The 26,218-nt window shown below is 52.2% G+C and overlaps 1 long non-coding RNA gene across 1 annotated transcript; it reads left to right on the forward strand.

The window, feature by feature from the left end:
* Positions 1 to 4,870: 4,870 nt before the first annotated feature.
* Positions 4,871 to 9,887, forward strand: LOC123792442 (uncharacterized). The gene is made up of 3 exons (XR_006779692.2): positions 4,871 to 5,112; positions 6,467 to 6,530; positions 9,668 to 9,887. It is a non-coding gene; the product is annotated as an uncharacterized LOC123792442 (long non-coding RNA).
* The last annotated feature ends 16,331 nt before the right edge of the window (positions 9,888 to 26,218 follow it).

Raw genomic sequence — 26,218 nt, forward strand, 5'->3', positions numbered from 1 at the left:
CATATTGCCCTCTGAGGCCTCCCCCTCCTTTGGGGACTGCATTGAAATTGGACCCTGCAACCTTTCTTCTGTCTCCTTGGGGTCCTTCAGGGCATAAAAGGCCCCTGCTCTGAAGTGGACAGCAGGGGCTTGCCCTGCTGCAGCTGGGTCTTGTTAGCGGTGCCAGTGGCTTCCGAGGAACAGAGAAACCTGGCCATGGTAATTGGCTCATGAAAGCTGCATGTTGCTGGAGGGGGAAGGGAGGGTGTGCAGAGGAAGGGGAGCGGGCTTAATGGGAAGCAAATGCCAAGGAAGAGCCTAGTGCGGGCCCTCCCCCCATTCATGGCCATTAGCATTCCTCAGACACCTGCAGGCACTTGGCTCTGGCTGAGGATGGGATGTGCTGACTCCTCCCTGCTGGGGCACAGAACAGAAACATGAAGTTTGGTTCCAATTAAGGGGGCAGGGAGCAGGGGTGGATGGGAGGCAGGAGACCCCTTTCTTGTATCTTTTGAGAGCATGCGGTTTTATTTGGCAGTTGTCAAATTCTGTTCCACCAATGGTTGTTTATGGTGTCAGCCAAAGAGCAGTGCGCTTGGGGACCTGATGAACCTGGGGCTGAATACCACCAGATGACCCCTTTCCTGGCTTCATGACCATAGAAAAAGCACCGAATCGCTGGGGTCCTCAGCCTCCTTCTCTGTAATAATGAGGGAATGAAATCTACCAAACAGGGTTCCAGTGAAGAATAAGTAAGACAGACCACTTGAAGGTGCCTAGCAGAGTGCTTGCTGTGGAATGGATGCTGGAAAAATATTCATTCCTTTACCCTTGGCTCGGTAAGTACCTTTAGGGGCAGAATGGTGTCTTATTCATCTTTGTAACCCCTGAGGTGTCCAATGCCATGCCAGGCACACAAAATCAACAACTGAGTAAAAGAGGGAGTGACTTCCCTCCCCAATGAGTTCCCCTACCCCTCACGCTAGGACAGGTCAAAGGTCAGCTCAGAAGCCAGAGATGCCGTTAAAATGATGATGGTGCCAAACTGTTGACCAACCGGTAAAAAGGCATCTCTCCTTGAGGCCTCTTGAAGAACTGACTCCATCTAAAAACTGGGAGACCCCACATGCCTCTTGCAGGGCGCAGGGAACGCTGGCTGGGAAGAAGGAGGCCGCCCTGGCAGATGGAGCCAGCCTGGCCCAGGGAAGGACACCATCTTGCCCTGACCTCTCCCACCCAGTGCATGCAGGTGCTGTGCTGGGATCTGGTGAGGGGCAGGCTCGCCTGAGGCTGGAGGAGGTGAAATGGTCTCTGGGGTTGGCTCCCCTCCAGCCGGGAGGGCCCCTCTGGCTGGGGCTCCTGTCCACCTGCTCGCCAGCTGCTGGCAGAGCTCTGGTCTACTGCAGCATCCCCCATGCATCTTGACTCTGTCGCCCTTCGGTGCCAAACATCTGCAGACTGGATCTATTGGCCGTTTATTTTCTGTTTGTCTTGGGTGTGACACAATCTCCATTCTTCACTTTAATGACTCCTTTCTTTATTATTATTGTCTCACCACTTTGTTTATTTGCTTTCCCCTTGCCCCATCCACTTTCCCTTTCTTCTCCCAGATTGGCCGGGGCCCATGCCAGCCCGCCCCGCTTCCCTTCCTCCCCAGCTTGGGCCGGTCATCTCCTATGGCATCCCAGGGCCCTGCTCTCCCTGCTGGGAACCTCACTCAAACCAGATGTGGCTTCCTCCTCCTCTTCCTCCTCCTTCCCCTGATTTTCCAAGGGCTGCAGGGGGCAGAGGGGGAGGAGAGGCTCTCCACCCACATCCTGCTCTCCCCCCAGCTTCCCTGCCCAGCTCTGCGGCCCATGCCAAGGACGGGCGGGAGAGGAGTGCACGACAGGACATCTGTTTAGTGCCAAAAGTGAGGGGTGGTGGGCGCTGCTGGGCAGGAATGTTACCCCTGAGAGCTTAGGCAACAGGGGGACTTGGTCCCCTCTGCGACACAGCCGCACTGGAGGGGTTGGGGCACAATCCATGAGATTAAATGTCCCACACTCTTTGTGCATTGTATCAAGTCTCCTCTGCCTAAATATTGCCCGATTAGCAATATCTTACAACTGGCTAGTACTTACGGGCTAGGAAAGGCCTTTCTATCTACTGTCTCAGTCACCCTCTCCGCAGCCCTGGGACAGAGGAGTCTCCAGCATCACTTAGCTGATAAAGGCCAAGTAAAGATGGGAACCTAAGTCTGGACTGACGTGAAGAATAGCTGATTGGCTTAAAAACCAGGCCTGCTTTCTCTATCTGGCCCCATCGGTCCCTGTTCCAACACCTGAGAATGAAACTCATTTGAGTTCCCAGGCCTCAGCCAGCCTGGGACACACCTCTCTGTTTCTGGAATCATTTCTACCTCTGGCCACAAAGCGTCATTGGAATTTGACCTCTGGGATTACCATAGTGATTGTCAGAGGCGAAGTCACAGCTTTAACTGGGCGAGGGATATTGGGGAAGACAAGAGAACCTGGGGAGGGGGTCTGTCATCAATGGGAGAGGGGTAACCAAACTTCACTCTATAAAATGTACCCACCAACTAGCTCAACCAGGGGCCAGGCCACATTTTTCGGGGCCTGAGCTTTTATTATGTGGTGGGGGGGGGGAGGGGGATGTCTTTAAGTAAAAGAATTCACAAGTATGATCCAAAGTTACCAGGACCCTTTATAAGGCCTTGCAAGAAGCCTGTGCAAAGATTGGTCACTTTGTGGAAAATCCACCTGCAAACAAATCCTGAGCAAGTTCACACTGAGCCCAGAGGCGGGGTCTCAGTGAAAGTCTTCGTTTGGAACAGACCAGGACAGCGGTTCTCAACCTTAGGGAGCCTAAGGCACGTCTGGGCATGTGTTAAAATGCGGGCCGTGCCTAGTGCCCAGAAATTCTGCTCTAGTGGGTCCGGGGTGGAGACTGTAAGAAACACTGGTCCAGCCCAGCACTGCCAGGAGGAAGGTGGAGAATGGGAGAGCCCTTGCCACAGCCATAGAGCAAATCGGCCGCGCTGGAATCCAGGTCCCGGGTTCTCGGTTCACCGCGCATTCAGCTTGCAGTGCTATTTCTGGCCAAACTCACTTCTAGAAGAAGGCGGGTTATTAACACAGGGATTGGGTAGCTGGTGTGAAGTGGGAAGAGGCAAGAAGGTAAGGGAGGTAGCTTTGCTAGGGACGTATACAGCCAGGTCGCTTGGGACTCTTGAAAGGCGACAGACCCTGGGCCCAAAGGCAGGGCCCAGGTCACTGGGGAGGGCAACTTTAATTGCTGGCAGGTGCGTTAGGAGTAGGGCAGCACCTCTCCCAGAATGGAATGTCAATGGAATGGTGGCTCAAAGCCTTCCGGAGCTCCCCAGGTCAAAGGTCACCATCAAAGGCTCCAAGTGTCAACTGTGAGTCCACGTGAGTCCCTCTCATTAAGCTAAAATGCCGACTTGTCTTGATAGGAACTTTGTTTGTTTATTTGTTCTGACTGGAGGTTTGGTCTAAACATGTAAATGGGTCTCCTCTGCTGATGAATGAATCGGGAGTCTCTTCGTGAGGACCTGTTACCCTGGGGAGGAGACACTAGAAGTGGCTCCTCACTGCCCTGAGGGACCCAGGGGACAACGGGGATGGGGACGACAGAGAGTGCCCTCGACTCATGGGAAACATGCTGGGCAGGAGCCACCCCGGCGGAGGGACCCAGCTCCTCATTTGTTGCTCCCCCCACCCCGGCTTGTCCGTGAGGAGCCCTGGGTTAGCATCCCTCTCTCTCCTTGAGGTTCTCCATCGACCCTGCCAGGCCTGGGCCTGTGCGGCAGGCCGGCCGGCAGCCCCTGAAGATGGAGGGAGCCAGCAAGCATGCTCCTCAGGTTAAAGACAGGAAGACATTGCTCAAAATTTTGAGAGGAGCCTAATCAGCCTAAGAGAGCCAGGGCGAGAGGCTCTTGACCACGGCCTTGTCACCGGTGGCACAACCCCAGGGGTGCCTGTCACAAAGCATTCTAGAGTTGTGCGTCCAGGTGGCCTGCTCTTGAGGGCCTGGCTCCTTTGTCCCTCATTGCCCGCACACGGGGAGAACGGGCAAGGACTGTGGAGAAAGAAGGCGGTCAGGAAGGGGCAAATGTTCGCTGAATACCGACTTTGCGTCAGGCTCCGGGCTGGGCCGTTCAGGTGGGCAGGCAGAGGCCACAGAGAAGGACCGAGAGCATGGCTGGGGGCGGGACAGGGAAGCCGCCAGAGCAGGGCCAATCCCCTTGAAAGCTGCTATTGTTTGAGATCTCTGCTCAGAGAAGGCCTGAGTAAAAAGAGCTTGTTAGAGCAGGCCAGGCTGGAGACAAGCCGCTCTCAGAGAGCCAGTGAACCGTGCGAAATGACTTAAACTAACATCCCTGACTGCACTGGGCTGGGACCCAGGAGTCAGTGTGCTCATCAGAAATTCATAGAAGGTGCCCCGCGGCTCGGCTTTCTCTGGCCGCCTTGTTCATTGAGCGTTTTTTTCTTTCCAGTCCCCTGGCTCTGAAAGGGAGACAGGGGCTGCCTGATGGGGAAGATCAAGTGGCCTTTGAAAACCTCTCTCAGAGTTTATTAAACCCTGGGGCCAGGGCAGGCCGACCTGGAGGCCCAGCCAGGCCTGGCTCCGCCCCCCCGGGCTCCCCACGGGGAACCTGGCCTGTTCTCATGTCCTGAACTTGGCAGGCCTGTGCTGGGGACAAGGGAACAGGAGGCGGGGTGCGAGGGAGAGAGGGTCCTGGAGGAACGGTAGTGAATACACTCATCTTTTCCCAGAAAACCTGGGAGAATATGTGTGTGTGTGTGGGGTGGGGTGGGGACTGGGCTGGGGTGGGGTGGAGGCCCTTCGCCCCCACGAATGACACAGGCCTTCTCTCCCTGAGCTCCCCAGGACACCCTCTGCCTCCCGCTGGGACTCTTCACTCCACCATCTCTCCAGAGTGTTTGTGCTGAAGGTCCACACAGAGGAAAGTGGGAGGAGGCAGGAACTGGAGGGTCTCTAGGCTGGATCACAGCTCAGTGACCAAGTAAGGGCAGGAATGAGGCTTCTCAGAGGCAGGCTCAAGTTTCCAGGATCTGGAGCCCCTCAGCGACGGGACGGGACGGAGAGGTAAGAGATCACACCTGCTGAGGCTCAGTTTGCCCCCCACCCCCAACCCCACAAGGACTGGCTGGGCTGAGTCAGCTCACAGAAGCCTCTGGTGTAGACGTTCAGCACAGAAAACCCCCACGAAAGTGCTTTGTAAACTGTGGCACTCCGACTCAGTGTGAAGGACAGATTCACTCATTGCACAAATCCTTGCTGAGGGCCTTGCTTGAGCCAGACGCTATTCTAGAGACTGCCCATAGTGGGGAGCAAGGCAGTGCCCCGTATTGTTGGGGACGGGCCAGGAACTGGGGGAGCATCAGCTCTGTCATAAACACATGTGATCTCTAAACCCGGCTGACCAGCTTAGCGGCCTGGCGAGCCCAGGTCATCACGGCGCTCCTTTCAGTCCGTGGAAGGAAGGGGTGAACCGCGACAGAGGCCTGTTTCCACATTCAAGCAGAGCAGCTCCCTTGACCAGTTTCTTTCCTGGGGATCGGAGTTCAATTTCTTTTGAAAGACAGACCTGCTTATTTCCAAAAGTTGAAAACCATCCCTTGAAACTCCCTTCCCCCATTTTAATCTTTTTGGCCTTGTTCCATTTACTGTGCCCCCTTCACAGGTCATTCCAAGGCAACCAGCTTCCTACCCCGTGGCTGGATGCCTCCCATGGAAGCAGACAGATCTTTCCTAAGCCAGCTTTGGATTTAGACTCCTGTCTCTTCTCTGCCCCCTTTTATACTTCCCCTTTAAACAAGTTCAGAGTCCTTTAAAGTGTTTCCTAAGAGCCCTTGGGTAGGCTGCAGGGTATGTGAGTGGCCCTATTCCCCACATTTGCAGGCCTCCTTCTCCAGGGCCCAGGCAGCTTACAGGCACGTTTGAAGGACTTAGCTCCCAAGTCAAGGCCAACCCTAGTCTCCTGCTGGAAATCTGGGCCAGCACTTTGTCCTATAGACCCAGGAACCCAGGAAGGAGATCGGGGTGGGTTGAAATGCGGAGTCAGACAACCAGCCCAGTCTGGACTGACACAGAGATTTCAACTCTGATATCACCTCTTCCCAGTTTGGGGGTAGCTGCCGGGAGCACTCCATTTAGGCAGATTCTGGGACTATGTTGCTGTTGTCTATTATTATTATTAATTATTCAGAGAGTGTTACTATTGGCTTCCCAATACTCATGCAGATCCTATTTTTTTCTAAACCAAAAAAGGAGAACACGTGATCTGACACCAGGCCAGAACCCTTGAATTTGGGAACTGTGCCCCAAAGTCGGTACATGTGTTCATTGCCTGTCCCTTCATAGAATCATAGTTCTTAAAGCTGCTGGGGGCTTCTCTGAGAGAGTAAACCTTAACGGTTTCCAAACTATGCTTTTACAGGTGTATAATGGTCAGCCTAGCTTTCAAGGAGCTCTTACACAGAAGCATCAACAAATAACAGCAGGTAACACTGAGCTGCTCTGGTTGAAACGGTGGGGAGTGGGGCTAAGGACCCTGCCTGCTGCGGGCTTCCTGCCGCCCACCTGCCTCCCCGTCCTCTCCCTGCCAACTATTGGCTTCTCAGGAGCAGCTCACGCTTCTTGGAGCCCATGTGAAGCTACCAACATACTCTTCTCTGCTTTTAGGAAGATATTTTAAAACTTCTGGAGAGGTAAAGGAATGGAGACCCAGGTGTCCAAGTTAATGGCTCAGTTTACTCATTTACACACTTGCATAGCCTGACCTGCACCCTCAAATTCTCTAGTCCCCTTGCCCCTGAGCAGTGAAGGACCTCCTGTTGTTTCTTTTTTTCCCCTTTCCCCCTCTCTCATCCTGGTTGTACCCACCCTGATCACATGGCCACACTCCCCCTGCCTCTCCATGCCCACAGCTCCCTGGGGAGCCCAAGTCTCGGTCCTCAGCCTGAGCTGCTACTTGGTGTCCTTGGCCCGTTCCTCTTTGCTATCACACGTCCACCTCCCCCCATTCTGTTGGTCCAGAGTGACTTCTAGTTCTCGGCTTGTGGGGTGGGGCAGGGGGCAAGAGCTGCCCCGGACTTGAGCCCTCTGCTGCGGTTCCAGGACAGGCTCTGTGCCCAAAGCCCATTCTGTCCTTCCTCCCCTCCTCCGTCTTGGGTTTGTTCCCTGCAGGTAGGCATGCTCATCTGCGGGGTACACCCCGTCCGGTACTCTCACCCCCGCCTCTGTCTTCTGTGCTCCCTGAAATGCCCTTCTGCCCAAACTTTCCTCTTCCATTTCATCTTCAGAGCCTACTGAAACCATTCTCTTCCCAGGAGCCTCCCTGAATTGGAGGGAAGTAAAGCTAATGTTCCCTGAGGTTTCAGCCCCTTCATCCTTACTTAGCCCAAGGCCCACCGGCCCATCATGCTGGGCACCACGCTGGGGTGGGTTTGTTTTGTGCTTCGGTGCCGGGCTCTGGTGTCTCCCTGATTTATTTTGTGGTCTGTGTGTCCTGTGCCTCTGCCCACAGACGCTCGGCTGTTTGAGAGCGCAGCCCGGCAGGCGGGCGCTTAATAGAGTAGGATGAGGAAAGTCAACAGGACGGCCGTGGCCACCGGGCCGGGCTGGGGCCTGTGTGAGAGGAGGTGGCATAGAGGGCTTGCTTGGAGTCTCTCCTCGATGGGGACCTTTGGGCCTCTGCCTCCTGGACTCGCCCGTCCCCATCCAAGTCTCTGCATCCTGGGTCGGGGTCAGGGATCGGCTTTGCTGGCAGTCCTCTCCTCACCTCCCCATCCCTCACCTCCCCAAAGACAGCAGGGGCTGGCTGCCGTTCAGTGCCTGTCAGCTGGCTCAGGGGGAGGGGGACATGAAACACTGCGAACAGTGCTTCTTGGAGCTGGGTAAACTCAGCCCACCACGGTTTACTTTGCTGTCAGGAATCCCTTAGCTTACCACAGAGCAGAACCCCAACCCCTCCTCCCCAGAACCAGGACCCCCACCATCGCCCTCCTCATTCCCCGCCCACCCCAGGAGACCCGCCTCCCTCTCCTTCCAGCCCTAGACCCTTCTGCAGTACCTGTCCTGCTCTGTGACCCCCACCCTCCCCCTATCTGTTGCTCCTTCTTGTATCTTCCCCCCTCTCCTCCTCCTGACACTTTCCACCCGACTCTGGTCCTTCCCGACTCCTCCTCTGCCCTTGGTGTCTTCCAGAAGCCCAAGGCCAGAGGATCTCCCCTCTCAGGGCAGAGATGGGGGCAAGGGGAGATGAGGTCCAGGCACCTTGGAAGGGGCAGAGAGAGACCAGGAGCCACCCTCTTTTCTTTCCCTCCTCACTCTGGGCTACGAACCATGGATTGGGGGTGGGGGTGTGTAGCAGATCAGCCAAAGGCTTGGAACTGGCATCAGGGGATTGGAGGAGCAGGAAGGTGGCAGGAGAGCCTTTCAGATGAGAGCGAGGGGCCGGAGCACCTCTCCTCAGTTTCCCCGGGGAGGTGCCTGGAGGGGTTTTGAGTTAGTAATGAGGGCATCACAGATTTGGGAACTGGCTTTGCATTAAATCGAATGTTCCTCAACACGACAGCTCCAAGCCTCCCTGGCGGCCTCCCCCGCCCCCACCTCTCCTCAGAAATTTGCAGCCTGAGCCAGGTTTTCTCTTTGGCTCCACTTGGAAGAGCAAACCTTCTGGGCTTGAGATGAAACACATGGTGCTCTGGAATGTGGCTACTAGCCAAGGGAATGCTCGGAGGCCCCCCCAGAATTTGCAGCCATCTGCCTGGGGTTGAGCTGGGGGTGTGTAACAGACCGTTTGGGGCCAGGAAGGAGCAAGGGAAGCTGAGGGCACCTTCCTTCTCTCTACCCCACTTAGAACTGGTGCCTCTTTCAACACTCGAGTAGATCCCAATGAACTGTATTTCCGCCCCTGGGGAGATTCAAAGCCGGGCTCAACCTCAGATGCCACGGGCCCGAGCCACTGGCTCCAAAGTGAACAGGTGCTGATTAGTGCAGCATTTCGCATATTCTTTGAATGTTATTCATTTCCTGCCAAGAGACACAAGCGATTTCCCCTGCCTTCTTCCCCCTGGAACCCACATTTTCTGCTCTTCCTCCCCAACTCCACGTGACTTATTGTCCTTGCCCTTCTGAAGGCTGTCGCTGACCCCCCTCCTATAGCTTCCCCTGTCCTCACAGGCCCTGGTGACCCAGCTGGAAGTTCCCCAGCTGGATGAGTCCTCGATGCCCAGCCTGCCCTCTCTGGTGTGGCCAGAGTGAGCACGCAGGGGCCCCCGTCCTCAGCCTCGAGAAAGATCAGAAAGAAATTTGCTTCTTGAAATCAGGATTCCTGACCCCTGTCCGCTAGGAAGGCCCTGTCTTGACTTTCTTGGATGGCTGTAGGGCTAGGCTGGAAGGCCTCTGGCAGGAACTAATCTCCCGGGATGGTTGGCTTGTCACAGGAGAGAGGCAGCTGGTAGAGAGCGCCCACCAAAGTCATGGGTCGAACAGCTCCATTCTATGCATTTCTGGAAATCTGGGGGTGAGGAGCAAAGAGATAGGCTTAGGGAATTCTTAGGGGTTGGAAAGGATTTTTAGATTATTTAATTCAACACTACTTATTATTTATTATTATTATTATTATTATTTTCAGCTATGAAGAATCCAAGACCCAGAGACCCAAAGCGATTTCCTGAGGCCTTTCTGTGGGTTAGCAGCAAAGCTGAAGTCAGAAGCCAAGGATACTGACTCCCACACAGAGCCTGGGTGGCTCAGTCTGTTAGGCGTCTGCCTTCTGCTCAGGTCATGATCCCGGAGTCCCAGGATCGAGCCCCACGTTGGGCTCCCTGCTCAGTGGGAAGTCTGCTTCTCCCTCTCCCTCTACTCCTCCCCTGCTCATGCTCTCTCTCTCTCTCAAATAAACAAATAAAATCTTAAAAAAAAAAAAAAAGCTAGGACTCTTGACTCCCAGTCTTGTGCTATTTTCACAGGATATTAACTCCTTACCCTTTTGAGAAATTTCCGCATGCCCCCGGAATGCCATGAAGGTGTAACAGCTGGCTCAGTGAAGCGGCTGCCTCCCCAGCTTTTGCGCTCCACCCCCCCCCCCGCCTCTGCTGAGATGGATGGATTTGGAGGAGGAATGTTACCTGTCTCTCGGATGAACCCCAGAACCACAGGGGGGATTAGACATAGCCTGGGAGGGATATGTCCGCTGCTCAGAGGACTGTTTCCCCTCTTTCAGCCTCTGAGACCCTTAAGCACGTGTTCTATGACTTGGCCACAGTTAACCGGACCAAGAATAGATGCCCCAGGCCAGCCAATGCATTGGCTGGGCAAGAGCCATTCGGTGTTTCTCTCTTAAGAGTTTGAAATAAAGAAGCACAGACCCTGTAGCCATTTAGTCGTAGGGAGCTCAACTAAACCTTCATATTCGGTGAGGACTTGGGATGGGGCCATGAAATAAAACCAAAGGCAAACCAAAGTTAGGCACAGAGTCAAGTCAAGGTAGTAGCCCAAGAGGAGAGAGAGCTGGCACGGGGTTTGGTCCTCCATTGATTGGAAATCTTTTTGTCTCTACATAGCTGTCTCTCTCTGTATCTGCATGTTATATGTGAATGGGTTTCTGACCCTTGTGAGCAAAAGCACTTTGACCAGAAGTGATGAGGTCAGGAGCATTTTAGCTTAAATGTTCCCAAACAAGCCCAACTCAACTGAGGTCCAAAAACTGCACTAACAAGCAAGACACCCTCTCTGTCACGCAAAGATGGGACTTCCGGTGGGGGGCACGGATTAGGGACTTCTTCTCTCCAATGTGGTGTAATGATGCCGTCTTCCTTTAGGGAAAATGCTCAGATGCAGTGGGGTCCCTGGGCTTGACCAGCCCTCTGGATCCTGTGTCACCTCCCGAAGAATGTTGTAACTTTCACCTGGTGGAGAAACAGCCAGTGTAGCCACTGCTAGCATCCCGTATTCCCTCCTCTCCCCTAGGAGTACCGGCGTGTGCGTGTGCGTTAGGGGGTGATGGGGTTGATGAAGACAGTGGAAAGCCGCTCCACCGATTGCCAGAATGTGGGCTTGAGGGGACAAAGACACAGTCAGCTCCACCTAAGTTGGCTCAAGGACTTCAGGGCGCGAAGGAGGTGACAGACCCACGAGTATGCCCCACACTGGCTCCGAGCAGAGAGAGAAACTGGTCCCGCGTCAGGATTCGCAGGCGCCCTCCCATCTGGAAGACAGAGCTGTGTCTTGCTGCAAAGCCACATCTGTCCACCAGATGAGCGGTACCTGTAAAAACTTCCCACGTCAAGCCTTGTGGGGCTAATGCCTCTTCCAGAGCCTGCTGACAGCAGGAAAACGATCCCAGAACTACGTTTCCCAAGAGATTCTTGCCCTTGAGAAAGGAGCGGGGAGTTTGATGTTGTCCACAGACACCCCCACCCCAGCAGTGGGAGAGGGCCAGGACCAATCAGGTGAGAGATTAGGAAACAAAAGCAGATTCCCAGAAAAGAGGTCCTTACCTCTTTGGGAACATCATTCCCGACCACTTACAGAGTGCCTCCGGCATGCCGGGCCTCTGACCCACAGGACTTCACTGAATCCTCAGACCCCGCAGAACGTGCGTTCCTTGCCTCCTTTTATAGCGGAAGGAGCTGCAGTCTGAGGGGTACTCACAGGACTGCTACCGTGCCTGCTGCTTCGGGTCTAAGGGAAATAGAACCATCTTCCAGATACCCGGACACCCGTGCTGGGAGACCTTGATCCAACCGGAGCGCAAAGAGAGAAAGTCAACTCCAAACCTTGGTCTTGGCTTTCTTGGAACTGGTAGTCTAAAGAGACCAGCAAAGCTAAGAGCACAGACCTGAAAGTTACACGGGTGTGTGTGTGGTTTTTTTTTTTTTAAACACTCCAAAGCCTGACTATCCAAACCCGTGTGCTGTGCCTTCGCCAGCGGGCCTCTTGGAAAACTGTGTTCTCACAGAGCTGCCGTGGCCCCGAGCAGTTTTTGAGCTCGTCTTCAGCCACGGCCTTCAGGGCTTAGAGCGCATTCCTTTGAAAATCCCCAGTTGTGGCAAAATCTCTCTCTTCAATCTTCTGGGGCAGGTTTGATTTTTGGGGCAGGAGCCAGAAGTCATTTCAGATTTGGGTGAGAGTCATCAAACTGGGTTGTGTTACTATGTGTATGATTTGGGGTCCAAAGAAGGTGTGACTCCAAGGCAGAAAAGTCCTGACAACAGCGAAGCCTTTGGGGTCCTGTCGAGAGATGAGCTCAGGAGTCCCACAGCGTCTGAAATGCCAGCATCCTTGCAGGGGGCTTGGGGGTGCAGCTTGAACAAGATCTGAAGGTTCTTCAGAGGGAGAGGCACAATCAAACCCAATCAGGGCCTAAGTAAAAACACACGCGGTTCCATAAAGTGGCCTGGGAAAGATGCCACGTTAATAAAAGGGAAAAATGTGGAGGAATGTGTGAGGAGGGAGCCGTTAAGAAAATGCAAAGGCCTATAAACTCTGCTCTGCAAATGCCCGCCACCCCCACCCATCATGGACCCAACTTGGTTCTCATTAGAACTCAAGAGAAGCCTTAAGGAAACCAGCCTCTGTGTGGAGCAGTGGAAGGTGGGGCTGGACACCTGGCTTCTGTCTCGCCTTTGCTCATCCGCTGTGTGTCCCTGGCCCAGCCACCTCCCTTTCACCTGTCTCCGGTCTGACTGCCCTCAAGGAATGAAATTCCTCCTGGGGGTGTCTTATTAGTACTTCAGCCTTGGCGGGCCAGGATGCTTGGTGTAAGGAAGAAGGTTGGAGGGAATTAGAAGGAGTAGGGACCATTGTTTCCATGCTGATTCATTCTGAAACACTACTTATGTAAGAGGAGTCATTTTCCCCTTTTTCTCCCCAAATTGGCCTCGGGGACCAGCCAGTCTGTTGGCAGCTGGCCAAAGCCTTATCACATTTCCAGGCCCCAAGCGAACAGGAAATGGGCTCCAACTGTAGTCGGAGGGTTAGCTCTCAGGTGGAACTTCCTGATAGTCAGGAATCAGCTGCGTAAGCACTGGGAACAGTTCAGAAGAGGGGGAGGAGACCGGGTCTAAACGCTGGAGGAACCCCTGGGGTATGCAGCAGGTGGGAGAGACAACTACATGGTCGGGAAAGCAAAACTGAGAGAGAAAACCTGCCCCGGTAAGGATGATGGCAGAAATGATCAAGTCAGCACTCAGTATTCAGGAAGCTGGAAGGAAAGAAACGGGAATGACTAGGCTAGCTGGGGTCTCATGGTATCACTTACCGCAGTTTGGAGGGGATGATAAATCTTGCAGCAGAGATCTGAAGCCAAAAGAAGGCTTCCGGTGGCTGGGGCAATGGTGGGGGTGGGGGGCGGGGGTGGTGGTATTTGAGCTTGGGTGACAGCATTCACCATGCGTGGTAATAGAGGGGGACAGCTGAGCCTGGGAGACAGACAGTAGGGGACATGTGACAGCAGTGGGGAATTAGTGCAAGTAATACAAAGAGGTTGTGTAAAGGGTTTGGCTGCAGGAAGGATGGTGGTTAGGGGATCCCTGTTGGAGTGGTTAACACCGATAGACGTGACTCTAGGGGGCCACCAAATCACCCAGAGTTTTGTGACAACAGAGTGTCCTCCAGCCTCAGTGCCTGGAAGCAGAGAGGCAGGTGCCCTTGGTCCATGGAAGGTTGACTGCTTGCTCTGAGGTAGACGACGGCAGAACTCTTCATGTCCCACCCCCGAATTCTGGGGGTTGTGGTCGGATGCGGAGCAGGACTGGTTGTCTGTGCTTAGGAATCTACGCTGGGAGCCAAGGAGCAGGAAGCAGCTGAGATGCCTCCAATTAATACTGCAACTTGAACACCCTCTCAAAGAGGGCCCGGCCGGGAGACCTGACAGAATCTACATTGTTCAGCCGGACAGCTGGCAGCAGCTGCGGGGCCCCTGGGTCTCCCTGAGCACGGGGATTGTGAGTAACCTTCAGCCCAGGCTCGCAGACATCCTGTGAGACCAGTTGAATTGCCAGTCTGTCTGGTACGGGTACCGGGGTTGGGCCGTAATCATTAGTCAGTGAGAATCCGGGGCAGAGGCCTTCGGGAGCTCACATTCTCACCTAAAAGAGGTCACCGTGACATGTTGTGGACGGCTGGCAAAAGGAGCCAGGAAGGAAGGGATCTGTTGGGTGGAGTTGGGGGACATGGTCCTCCTATCATCTTTGGAGTGGTGAGCTAGCCAAGGGCTCCCCACTCCCAGCCCAAGCTCCAGGGGACCATTCGCAGTGCAAAAGGCCAACTTTCAAAGTCACTTGGGGAAATTGTCCCTCCCCAACAGGGAGCCCAACCTGGAACTGAATCGAAGAACCACATCGTTTTACAGCTAGGAGTGACCTCCATGATTGTCCTATATATCTGTCTCACGTTACGGCGCCTAGAAAACCCACTCCAAGTCACACCCTCATTAGTGTCGGAGTCAGAACTTAAAACTCGGGTCTCCTGACTTGAAGGCCAGCAGTCAGTCCATCATTAATCTGGATAAAGCCATTCAACCCAGCTCTCCATGGGCTGGTGTGGGCAAAGACTAAGGTAAAAGGGGCGGGCATTGGGCGATAATAGTGAATACATTTCAACAGAAAGTGACCAACCTACAAACGAGATGCAGAATTTGGGGTGAATGAGCATTCCAGACTTACGGGGTGAGCAGCAGCGGACAGAGTATGGGCTTGTGAGTCAACAGACCTTGCTTTAAGCTCTTATCCTACCACTAGTCACCATGGAACCCAGAAAACACTACTTAATCTCTTGGAGCCACAGTTTATTCATCTGTTAAGCAGGGGCTAAAAACACTGTGGGATTCTTGAAAAAAATTACATGTGTAAAAGCACTTTGCCCCCAGGGACGGCCAGGCAAAGATTCGCTGTTACTCCGATCGTTGGGATTATCAGGGGTTGAGCTGTGGAGTTTGGAGGCTGGAATAGCCAATGCTGGGATTCTCCGAGTTCTCTGAGCTTCTTGGGAGAAGAGGGAAATCCAATCATTGACCAAAGTTTCTACCCCCCCCCTTGACACGTTCAGATTCAGCACTCATTGCTGAATGAGGCAGGGCAAAATCCGAGGCCCGGGTGGAGTTTCTGTTGCACAGTGAGGAGCCTTGGAGGTGAGGGTGGCAGGCTCTGCTTTCTGCCCCAAGCGTCTAAGCCTTCCCTGAGCTGTCGCCTTTTGCAGAAGGAATGAAGCCTGAGGCCTCTCAACAGGAACAGGATCCCCCTCAGCTGTCTGGGGGGAGGGGTGAAGTGGGGAGAAGAGGAGAGTTTGGAAAAGGGGCTGCCGGCCGCGAGGCCCACATGCTTCAGCCAAAGCTCCTTGGAGCCACTTGGACTAAGGCCTCCGCAGCATCCTCTAGGACTTTTGGTCCCAGCCTTGGGTGGGAAGCTATTGCTCAGGCATTAAACTGGGGGTGCAGCATAGGTTCCTAGAAGGGGCAGGGTTTGGAGAAGGGTGGTCCTGTCGTGATCCAGCCCCAAACAGCAGCTTTTCATAGGTAAAAACCCTGCTGTGCAGGCTGAGGTCACTCCTGGCAGAAGTCCCCACTCACTGCAGACGCCGGCAGGTCTGTTTTAGTATCTGCAGCAACCGCATTCCTAAGCAGGGTGGGTAACAGGCTTTCTGGACAAGACTGCTTTCCATCAAAAATGACTCCAATTCACCAGGGTCAGATACTTCAGAGAGAGCTGAGTTGGTTTTTTGTTTTATTTTGTTTTGTTTTGTTTTGTTTTTTAAGGAAGAAAATAAAAATTTGTAGGGAATGACTAAAAGCAGGAATCAGAGTGGAGCAAGGTCCTGAGGGCTGGTGCAGGGAGGAGGGACCTGGGGTCGTAAGTGAGCCAGAGAAAGGGACAGAAGGTTTAGGTAGTGGGGGCTGGGAAAGAGCCCTGTTTTGGGTCCCGCCCAGCCAGGTCTCTCTCAGATCCTGATGAGTTTACCTGTTACCGTGATTCATTCAACCATCCACTCAACCCACACTTGACTTCTGCTCTATGCCAAGTGCTGTGCTAGGAATACGAAGAAGTTGTATCTGTTATCTGTTTCTGTGTAACGAATTCCCCTAAAATGAGTGGCTTAAAACAATACATGTTTATTATCTCACAGTTTCTGTGGGCCAGGAGTCTGGGCACAGCCTGGCTGGGCTCTCTCTCCTTCAGGATCTCTCGCAGAGCTGTAATCAAGGTTTTGACCAAGGCTGGTCTGGTCTGAAGGCTCAACTGGGGAAGGATCTACGTTCAAGCTCACGTGGTAGGTGGCAAAATTCAGTCCCTCAAGGGTGTCACACTGAGGGCCTTGGTCCCTCCCTTGCTGTTAGCCAGAGACTACTCTCAAATCCTTGCCTGGGCCTCTCCTGCCTGGCAGCTGGCTTCATCAAAGTGTGCAGGCTGCAAGGCAAGGGAGTCTGTTAGCAAGTCAGAAGTCACGCTTTTATGTAACCAGATAATAGAAGTAACATCTTATCTTCTTGTCCCTATTCTATTGGTTAGAAGCAAGTCACAGGTCCCACCCATATTCAAGGGGAGGGGATCTCACAAGGCTGTGAAAACCAGGACCCAGGGACTGTCAGGGACCACCTAAGCGTCTGCCTGACACAAAAGTCAGACTGTTTCCTGTCTGCAGGTAACTTGGGATAAACAATAAAGGTAGCTTTAATAGTACTGGGGAAGCAGTGTACGGAATGCTCGGAATGCTCGCAGTGTGCCAGGAACTGTGCTAGGTAGGTCCCTTTATATACGCTTGCTTGATCTCCATGAAGTAGATACAGTTAATATCTTCTTTTGAGGTGAGGAAGCAGAGTCCCAGAGAGATCACAGTAGCAAGAGATATAGACGTTTTTGAACTTATATTTGTCAGATTTCAAAGGCTTTGTTCTTACTCCCTTCATTATAGGCTTCCCAGATGAGTGGCAATATAACATGGAAAGTGTCATAACGGTTCCTCTGTTTGGGGGCACGGGGCAGGCTTTCATGGGTGATGACTCAGAAGAAGCAATGGACAGAATAGCAACAGGACCCTAGAGGGGGTCTAGGGAATGGAGTCTGCATCTGGAAGAGGACCTTCCTGCCTTTAGACGTCCTCCCAGCTTTATCTCCATCTTTCCCTCTTTCCTCATCAATCAGGGCACAAATATTTACTTTGTACCCAGATTTGGAGAATATGGTGGGAGAAATTCATAGATTGGTCCTTGATCTAAAGGTGCCTACAAAAAACCCAAACCCAAATCCAAACCAAACAAACTGCAATCTGATTCAGGGGGTCAGGGAACCTGGCCTCACTACTGCACAATAGAATTGACATGGGTTCATACTCTTAAGGAGCCCTTGAGGCTCAAGTGGGGAGCCAGACCCAAGGAGGAGTTTCTAGGCACTTGCTAGAAAGGAACAGCAGCAAGTGCAAACCCAACAGCTGTTTGAAAGAACTCTGAAGAGATATGGAGGCCAGTGGCTGTTTAGATTAGCTTTCTAATTGGCTGAGTGTTAGCAAAGCCTCTTGTGTATACAATGGGAATAGTTAATCTTGTCTATTTGTATATCCACTCATGTTCTGTCACTCCCTGATCTTCTTAGCTGTCTGCCTCTTACTGTCGGTTTTAGGCCAAGAGAGGGTTTACATCTAAGGGACTCTTTCTACACGACCCCCAGCACAGGTGGGCAGCGGGAGGAAAGCAAAAAAGAGGACAATGATGCCAACAAGGGCCCCCCCATCCATGGCCCCTCTTATCACTGCCCGCCCGCCTTGACCCACACATCCCAGCCAGTCCCCCTTCCTACAGTGCCCGCCTCCCCCGCCACCCCCGCTACCCCCAGTCATCAAACTCACATATGTCATGCTTCATGACAGACCTGGAAGTTAGGCTTTATCATTCCAGATGAGTGACCCAAGAGAGAGGTTAGGTGACTTCCCCAGCATCACCCACACAACTAGGAAGTGGCTGAACCAAGACTGAACTTCGGTCCAGCCCTCCGGCTCCCTTGTATTGTCTCTGTCGTCCTGACCCACCTTTGCATCATGTTCATCGTATAACGTCTTTGCTCAAGAAGCCAGAAGGGTTCCGTTTCGCCCACCGTGTCAACTGTCCACATACCTTTGCCTATGTCTCAGGGTCTTCTCCTTCAGTACTTGCCCTCTCTCCCCCCATGAACCCATATCAGCTCTGCTGTGGATTCTGCGGTATGAGGCCAGGTTCCCTGACTCCCAGCATCAGATTATAGGCACCTTTAGATCAGCGACCAAGATAGGAACTTCTCCCACCAGACCCAGACCCAGTACAAAGCAAATATTTATGACTTGACTGATAGTGAAAGAGGGAAAGATGGAGACAAGGTTTGGAGGACTTCCAGGGTATGAAGGTCCTCTTTCAGATGCAGAAATGACCCCTCTGCCTAAAGGGCCTCCTGCCTCTGTTGTCATTATTCACTCACCTCCCAGGTGTCTCTGGGCCACTTCCTTCCCTATCTTTGGCTTCTAGGTGTCTGTTAATGATTTTCTTTCCTTTGTGACCTACGCATGGTCAGAATTCCTCCTTGTAACTGCTCTAGGCTCAGCTGGACAGACATGCTTAACCACATGCATCTGTGGGGCGGGAAGGGGGAGGAAGAATTCTTTACATATGGTGACACTCATGTCAAACGTTTGGCAAGGTACGGCCGGGACATGGTCCAGTCTTCAATGACGCCCAACAAATGGGACTGACGCGACCGCATTATATTTTGGGAACTTCATTTGGAGAATTCTAAGGTGATGACCATGCAAATGAGCAAGCCAGGGAGCCAGAGAGGCGTTAATTTCCCCTACTCTCTACCCATCTCATATGTTACTACAGCTACTACCTCTAAGCGTTTCCTATGTGCCGGACACTTTCCTAAACGCTCTACGGAAATGATCGTACGTGGTCTTCGAAACAGTTCTGTAGAGTAGCATTGGGATTATTCCTGCTGGAAACTGAGGCTTACAGAGATTAAATCACTTGTTCAAGGTTACATAGGAAGTATAGGAGTCAGGATTTGAACCCAGGATGCATGACCCCAGAACCTTGGCCCTTAATTTCTGATGCCAGTGGGTGATCTCACAGGTATTTTTCTTTGGTTTAGGATGTGTGTGTGTGTGTGTGTGTGTGTGTGTGTGTGTGTGTGTGTGTGTGAGGAATTCAGTAAAAACTCCCATTCCTCCTCTTCAGGCCGGGACTTGCGGTAAGAAAAAGAAGGTTGAGGTTCCTCCTACTTTTCTAGGAAGGGGCCAGGGTGTGGGCTCCTTCCCCACCTAGCACAGCCCTTGGCTTTGCAACTTTGCAGAAGTCGGCAGCTGGCAGGAAAGTTGCATTTTTTCAGCCCCAGGCTGCCTTCTTATCTCAGGGAGCCTTGATTTACTGTTCCTCTATCTTATCTTCGCACCCCGCCCTGGTGATGGATTTCACCTTCGGCATTTGGAGGCTTGCTCCTTGCCAAGAGCGCTGCCCACCCCCCTCCTCCCGGAGAGGGATTAACGAGTTGACGAGAGAGCCCTGGGCTGGCTCTTCCAGCCACCCTCTCCGGCCTCTCCCCGCTCAGGTGGAGAGAGGAGGAAGATGCTCTTTCTGATTGGAGAAGACGAGGGGCGACCCTGCAGCTGAGCGAGGGTGGCACCGCCACTCCCGAGATCTGGCCCAGGCCTGTCCTTAGTCCGGATGTGTTAGGGGATTAGGAGGGGAGCAAATCTCAGTAGGAGCCCTGTCCTACTTTCCTCTTTGTTACCATTGTTCACATGTCTTTTCAAATTTTCTGCACGACAACTAAACGAAACAGCTTTCGTATTCCCCTTTTACAGATAAGGAAACTGAGGCTCAGCAAGGATAAGGGCACAGAGACAATACATGAAGAGTTGGGTGTCCAACACGTATCTTCTGGCTAAATCCTTTGCATCTTTCATGGCACATCAAGGAGAGGGTTGTATCTTTTTGGAGATGTCTCCCCCACACCTCCCCTTTGTGTTTTACTTCTTCAAAACCGAGTTGGAGGTTAGGTCAGGGCAGCCGATACTTTGGCAGTGGTGGACTCCAAGGGAGGGAGCATGGCCCGCAGGAAGGGGACCGGGAAGGCATGTGGGGTTGAGTCAAGGCCTGAGGGTCAGAGCAAGGCACACTTGAGGTGAGAAGCCGCACGAAGATGGAGACGGCACGAAGTCAACCCCTTCTCGTGCCTGGAAGGGAATCACCGGTAAGGCAGTTGCTTACCAAACAAGCACTGAGAGCCTTCAGTAGGCATCAGTAGGTGACACGCAGTCATGTAAGACCAAGACTCGAGAAAGGAAGGCAAGGAACATTTACCTAGTGTCCCTGTGTGCCAGGCATAGAGCCAGGGCGTTTACTTACTTGATTTGATTTGCCTAACTGTCTTATAAAGTGGGTTCCGCAATCCTCGGTTTGGAAAACGCTGAGGCTCAGAAGGATTAGATAATTTGCTTACGGTCTTATAGCTGGTAAACTGTGGAACGATGATTCAAATCCAGGTTCTCTGACCCTAAATCTGTTAGTAAACTAGAAACCTCTCTTTTGCCTGCATGGTGGGAGGGGTCTCCTGCAGACCCCGAACCGCACCTTGCAGAGGGCAGCCTGACTCAGCTCTACTTCCTAACCCAGCCTGCACACATCCTGAAGACCTCAGAGGGAAGACAGACGGGGTTAGCAGCAGGCATTTGGGTGACTCGCAGAAAGAACTCCAGACACTCCCTTGCTGACTGTGGGCAAATCTTTAAGACCTGGACTGTGCCTTGTTCACCTTTGTGTTGCTGGTGCTTTAACGCCTCTCCTGGCCAACAGCAGGGGCTGAACAAATGTAGGCTAATGGCTTGAACTGAGGAAACTTTGAGTTTGGGAGTTCAAAACTGTAGAAGGGTGGCTGTCGGTTGAGTGTCCGACTCTTGGTTTCGGCTCAGGTCATGATCTCAGGGCCGTGAGATCGAGCCCACATTGGGCTCCATGCTGAGCGTGGAGTGTGCTTGGGATTCTCTCTCTCCCTCTCCCTGTGCCCCACCCCCCCCACCCTTCAACGCCCACTGGCATGTGTGTGCATTCTCTTAAAACAACAACAACAACAACATCGAAACTATATTTGCAGACTGGCCAAAAGTATACACATTCATTGAGTAGAATTCAGGGGAAACTAACAAAGGGACAGATACTTTGAGGAAGGAGGAAATGGGCAGGTAGCTGGGGGACTTGGAGATGCTGTTTTAGAGGGTGCATCTTTGCTGGGGTCAAGGAGACCTGGTTTCTAGTCCCATCTCTGTCAATTACCAGCTGAGGGACCTTGGGCAGGTTGCTTCCTGTCCACAAGGCTCACTTTATTCATTTGTAAAGTGAAAGATTTTCTGGTATTCTAATATGGCTTTCAACTCTTAACATACCATGAATTTTGAATCATTAGCAAGAGAGTTTCACTTCCAACCATGATGACTTAGGGGCTATCTGACCCAAAGACAAGAACGGACTAGATGGCACTAGCAAGGTCTTTTCAAGCCTGGGAGGCTGGCTGATTGTAAAGTGGACATGGCTTCCCATTTGTAAATCTCATCTCCAGATATTTGACTCAGCCTTCAGAGCCATCGGAGAAGCTTCATTGTGCAAAGTGCCTCCTTGGGCCGGAGGGGGGCGGGGATCAAGAGCAGGGAAACCACCACTCTTGCGGGTAATTCTTAGCTCCCCAGTGTGCTGGCCATCTCCCACCCAGGACTAATTTGCACTGCTAATCTGTTATGTCTTTCTTGGTAATTTAGCACTTTCAGACAATTATGGTTAGATTCTGTTTATTTTTCTAAACCTCACAAAAGCCCCATAATACAGCAAGGGAGTTGAGCTGGAGAAAAAGCGGGGGAGGGGGAGGTTTTTCTAGAAATATAAACTCAAGGTTCAAATGCTCTTCCCCATCTGCAGGACAGCTGTTGTGGCACCCGGTCCATCCTGAAAGCTCCAGCATTCCATTTCAAGGCTCTCCTGCGAGCCCCCCTCCCACCATCATTCCTTTGAGAGAATGTGGCCTTGAGATCAAGGAATGGAGAGCTGCCAGCTACAGCCCCCCAGCACAAAGCCTCATCACCCTCGCCTATCTCTTTCCCCTCTCCATCCTCCTTGTGAGGTCAGGACGTGGGTCACGCCTTCCTTTTACTCCAGGTAGGAGCAGGGAAATGAAGGCTGGAAAAAGAGACTTCTCCCTTACGTGGCTGAGTAGGAGGAAGTTTGGGGTCCAAGTGGGCCAGCCCCTAACCTAACCTAACCTAACTTAACCCAACCCTAACCTAATCTAACCTAATCCTAACCTAACCTAAACTTAACCTAACCTAACACTACCTATCACACCCTAACCTAACCCTAACCTAAGCTACCCCAACCTAACCTAACTCTACCCTAACCTAACCCTAACCTAACCTAACCCTAACTTAACCCTACCCTACCCTACCCTACCCTAACCTAATCTGACGCCCCAGGGGGACTTCTTGTTTTCTTCCCCAGGAGGTGGCCATGTGTCTAATTTCCCAGCTCTGGCTGGAATGGTGGGGGAAGTTGGTATCAGAGCATTTTTGCTGGCTGGCTGGCTGGCTGGCTGGATGGATGTCTGAACGGCCGGCTGGATGACAGCTCAGAGAACTGACTAAAGTTTGAGCAAGAAACAGGAAGACAAGGCCAAGGCCATTTAGTTCACCAGATACCCTGATGCCCCCTGGGAAGAGGAAAGGTGACATGGAAGAGGCAGACAAGGAGGAGTTTTAACTGAGACACAAAGGACACAGAACTAGATAAGTAGGATCTGAAAGGCCCTTAGCCATCATCTAATCCGAAGCTTTGTTTTTTAGGCGATGGCACCAAAACTCCGGGGGATAGTGACTTTAGTGACCTCCTTAAGATCATCGAATGAGAGTGAGGACTTAGGTCTCTTGACTATTTGGTCCCTGGCAAAATGTTGGTCTCCTCTTCCCCATATCACCTCCAGCTTGTTCATTTCAGAAAAGCCCCTTACCGAACCTGGGGGTCCTCTTTTTGGGGCTTCTTTAAAACTAATGTGTTCTGAACTTATCTTAAGTTTAAGGTCCTCGAGGCATGTTGGCATTTGCCTTGTAGTCTCAGGGCCATCCCCACTTAAACAGAAGCCAGCCCTACAGGGCCAGTTTTACCCCAGGCTGGCCCCATCAGGTTTGGCTCGGGTTGTTCCAAGGTGCCAAGCCTTGCTTCCTGAAGTTCGTTCTAGTGGTCTGCAGTCATGGGAATTTATGCAGCCTTGAGCAGAGGAGTTCAGACTATGTCCAATGATCAGGAACTTAGATAGGAGCACACATTTCCCCCTTGGTAATGACTTGGGTGTCCCAAACAGGACCCATCACTCCCAAACCCCAGTCTAGGATTTTCTAACCAAGTATATAGTTAGAGGAAAATGTAATCCACATGTGTCTGACTCACTGATCTCTAAATTATACTAGAGTCTGATTCTGGGAATAGTTCGATATGTATTCTGTGTTGTTTTTTTTTTTTTAACTTTTGGATTGGCGAGTTGGCCAAGACAGAATAATCAGCTACCCTGAGAGAAGGAAGAAAGGTTCAAATATAGGCATGGGGGCTCCTCCCCTAGGCCCACCTTGGGACAGGAGGCACGGCAGGGCAGGCAGCAGACCAAAAACCCAGAAATAACCTTTAATTTATCTAACCCCCAGCTCCCCTTCTGCTTATACTTCTGATATGCTGAGCCCTACCTACTGAGGATAATCACCTGGCCTGCAAGATGGCGTCACCCCAGATTAATGGCACCCCCAAGAATACACAGAGGTCCCAGCAGGTGAGTCCCCCAGGCCATTCCAGATCTTCACTACTCTTCTCAAGACCCCAAACCCTCTTTCTCAATGGTTTCCTGTTTTGCAGAGAAAAGGGAGTCCATCAACAAGGAATTTCCTCCATCATCCATCACTCTTTACAAACCTATGTGCCTCAACAGTGGTCCTCCTCAGTTAGAGCTGTTTCTGAAGGGCCAGCCCAGCTTCAGAGCTCTCTGCTCTTCCAACTGCATCGTCCTTCAGCTTCTCTCTCTGCCAGTTCTGCCTCTTTTGTCCCCTCACTCAGCAGGTGTTGTTACCCAGGAATTCCCCTGCAGGAAAATCTCCGAGTCTATTTCCGGTGGAACCTGACCTGAGACAAGAGTGTTTCAGGTTGAGAGACCTTGTCCTGTGGGACCTTCCTCCCTTATCCCCTCTTCTTTCCTGAATCTTCAAACTCCATCTCTCCTTGGCATATACACTTACTTAAGTCTTCCCTATATTAAAAAACCGAAATTAAACCTTCCTTCCACCTGAAGTCCCTGTCTAGCTATCACCCCATACACCTTCTGTTTCGGTCATGTTTCTCAAAATAGCAACCTATCACAACTCCCCTCATCTCATTCTCTCCTCAACCTTCTGTGGCCCTGCATCCAGTCAACCCTGAAGGTCATTCTTCCAAGTCACCACCGTAAGCCCTTTTCAGTGACTTGACTTGTCGGTGGCATTTGACACCATTGACCTTTCTCTCAATTTTGTTATGCTTTGCTCCTTTCGTTTGTGTCATGCTACTCTTTCCTGAATTTCTTTCTGCTCCTTTGGAGGATTCTGTTTAGTCTCTTTTGAGCCCCCACACCCCCACCAGATCTGTAAGTGATGGTTGGGATCGCTCATGGCTCCATGGCTATGTGTCCTTCTCATCTCACTCTGCATCTAAGCTGCTCTCTCATGCCCGTGACCCCACATCTGCACTTCCAGCCAAGGTCTCCCTTCTGAGCTCCACCTTAAACTCTCAGCGATAAAGCAGGACTCAGTGGGAGGACTCTGTGCTACCCTTGAATCCCTCACCATCTTGGAGATGGGTGTCAGCATTTCCCCGGGGCCTCCATCTTATCCCCAACATCCAGCAAGTCACCAAGTTCTGCCAATATGACCCCTGAAGTACCCATACCCTCTGCTCTGGCCCCATTTCTACTGCCTCACTTCTCGATGGTGGTGGCTATGGTCTCTCCAGTTTCGCGTCTGCCAGTCTTAACCACGCTCCGTCATACCCCACAGCAGCAAGAGCGATATTTTTATGAAACAAATCTTGTCCATCAGTCCTTTCCTCAAAGTTTTTCAGTGCCTTCTATCACTCTCAGGATAAAATCTCAATTCTAAAGCATGGCATAAAAAAGTCCTTTGTGATCTGGTTTGTGTCTGTCAGTCCAGCTAGAACTCAGTTCTCCCTCCCACTCTTCCTCTTTATGCTACAGCAACACTGAAATTCATTGTTCTCTCCCAGAGCACAGCAGGGTTTCTCATGGCTCTGCATCTTTGCACTCGCCCCCTCCTCTGCCCCCATTCTCACTTCTGGGCTTGTCTGCCAGGAAGATGCCCCTTCATACTTCCAGGTGCAGCTCATGCATTGCCTCCTCCTGGGAGCTCTCCCTGATTTCTCAAGGTGAACTTAGAGTGTATCCCTCGCCTCCCCCTCCCGCACTTCACACTTGCCCCCAGTGGGACAACCATCTTACTAAAACTACAATTGCTAATTGGAAGTAGGAGCCTCAGCTCACCTCTTTACGTCTAAATTTCTTGAGAGCAGTGTTCATATCTTCCCATCACTCTGCCTCCTAAACAAAGTACGGGGCCTGGCGTGGAATGGGCACTCGATAAATGTTTAATGAGCAGTAATGCCTCGCTTTTATTGAATACTTTCCGTGAGGCCAGGCAAAGTGCTCGGCACTTCAACATCCATCATGCCACATCCACACAATCACCATCGCCTTAGGAGGTAGCAGTCGTTATCCCCATTTTAAAGATGAGAAAACTGAGACACAGAGGGTCAGGCGGCTGTCCCAAGCTAGGAAGTGGTGCAGAACATTCTGTGGAGGTGCTCTGCCTCTCGCACTGTCCCCCAGTCCCCCATCCAGCCAGTGCTCACAGGGACCTCTGCCCATGAACTCGGGCCCTGAGGCCTGCACTTGGCCAAGAAGGTTCTGGCATTCCCAGTTCAGTGGTCTTTTCTCCTGTGTCAAAATCCTCTCTCGCTGCTGGAGTCCCGCAGCCCTGCCCACACCCTCCCAGGTCTGATGCCCGGTTTCCTGGTCTCCCGGCTGAGTTCTGCTTCCTGAGCGCGGCAGACTTTGAGCCAGCAACGCTCAACAATGCTTGGTTTCTCAGACTTGGC

Source organism: Ursus americanus, chromosome 16 (assembly GCF_024610735.1).
Source record: "Ursus americanus isolate L20-20 chromosome 16, mUrsAme1.1.p, whole genome shotgun sequence".
NCBI lineage: Eukaryota > Metazoa > Chordata > Mammalia > Carnivora > Ursidae > Ursus > Ursus americanus.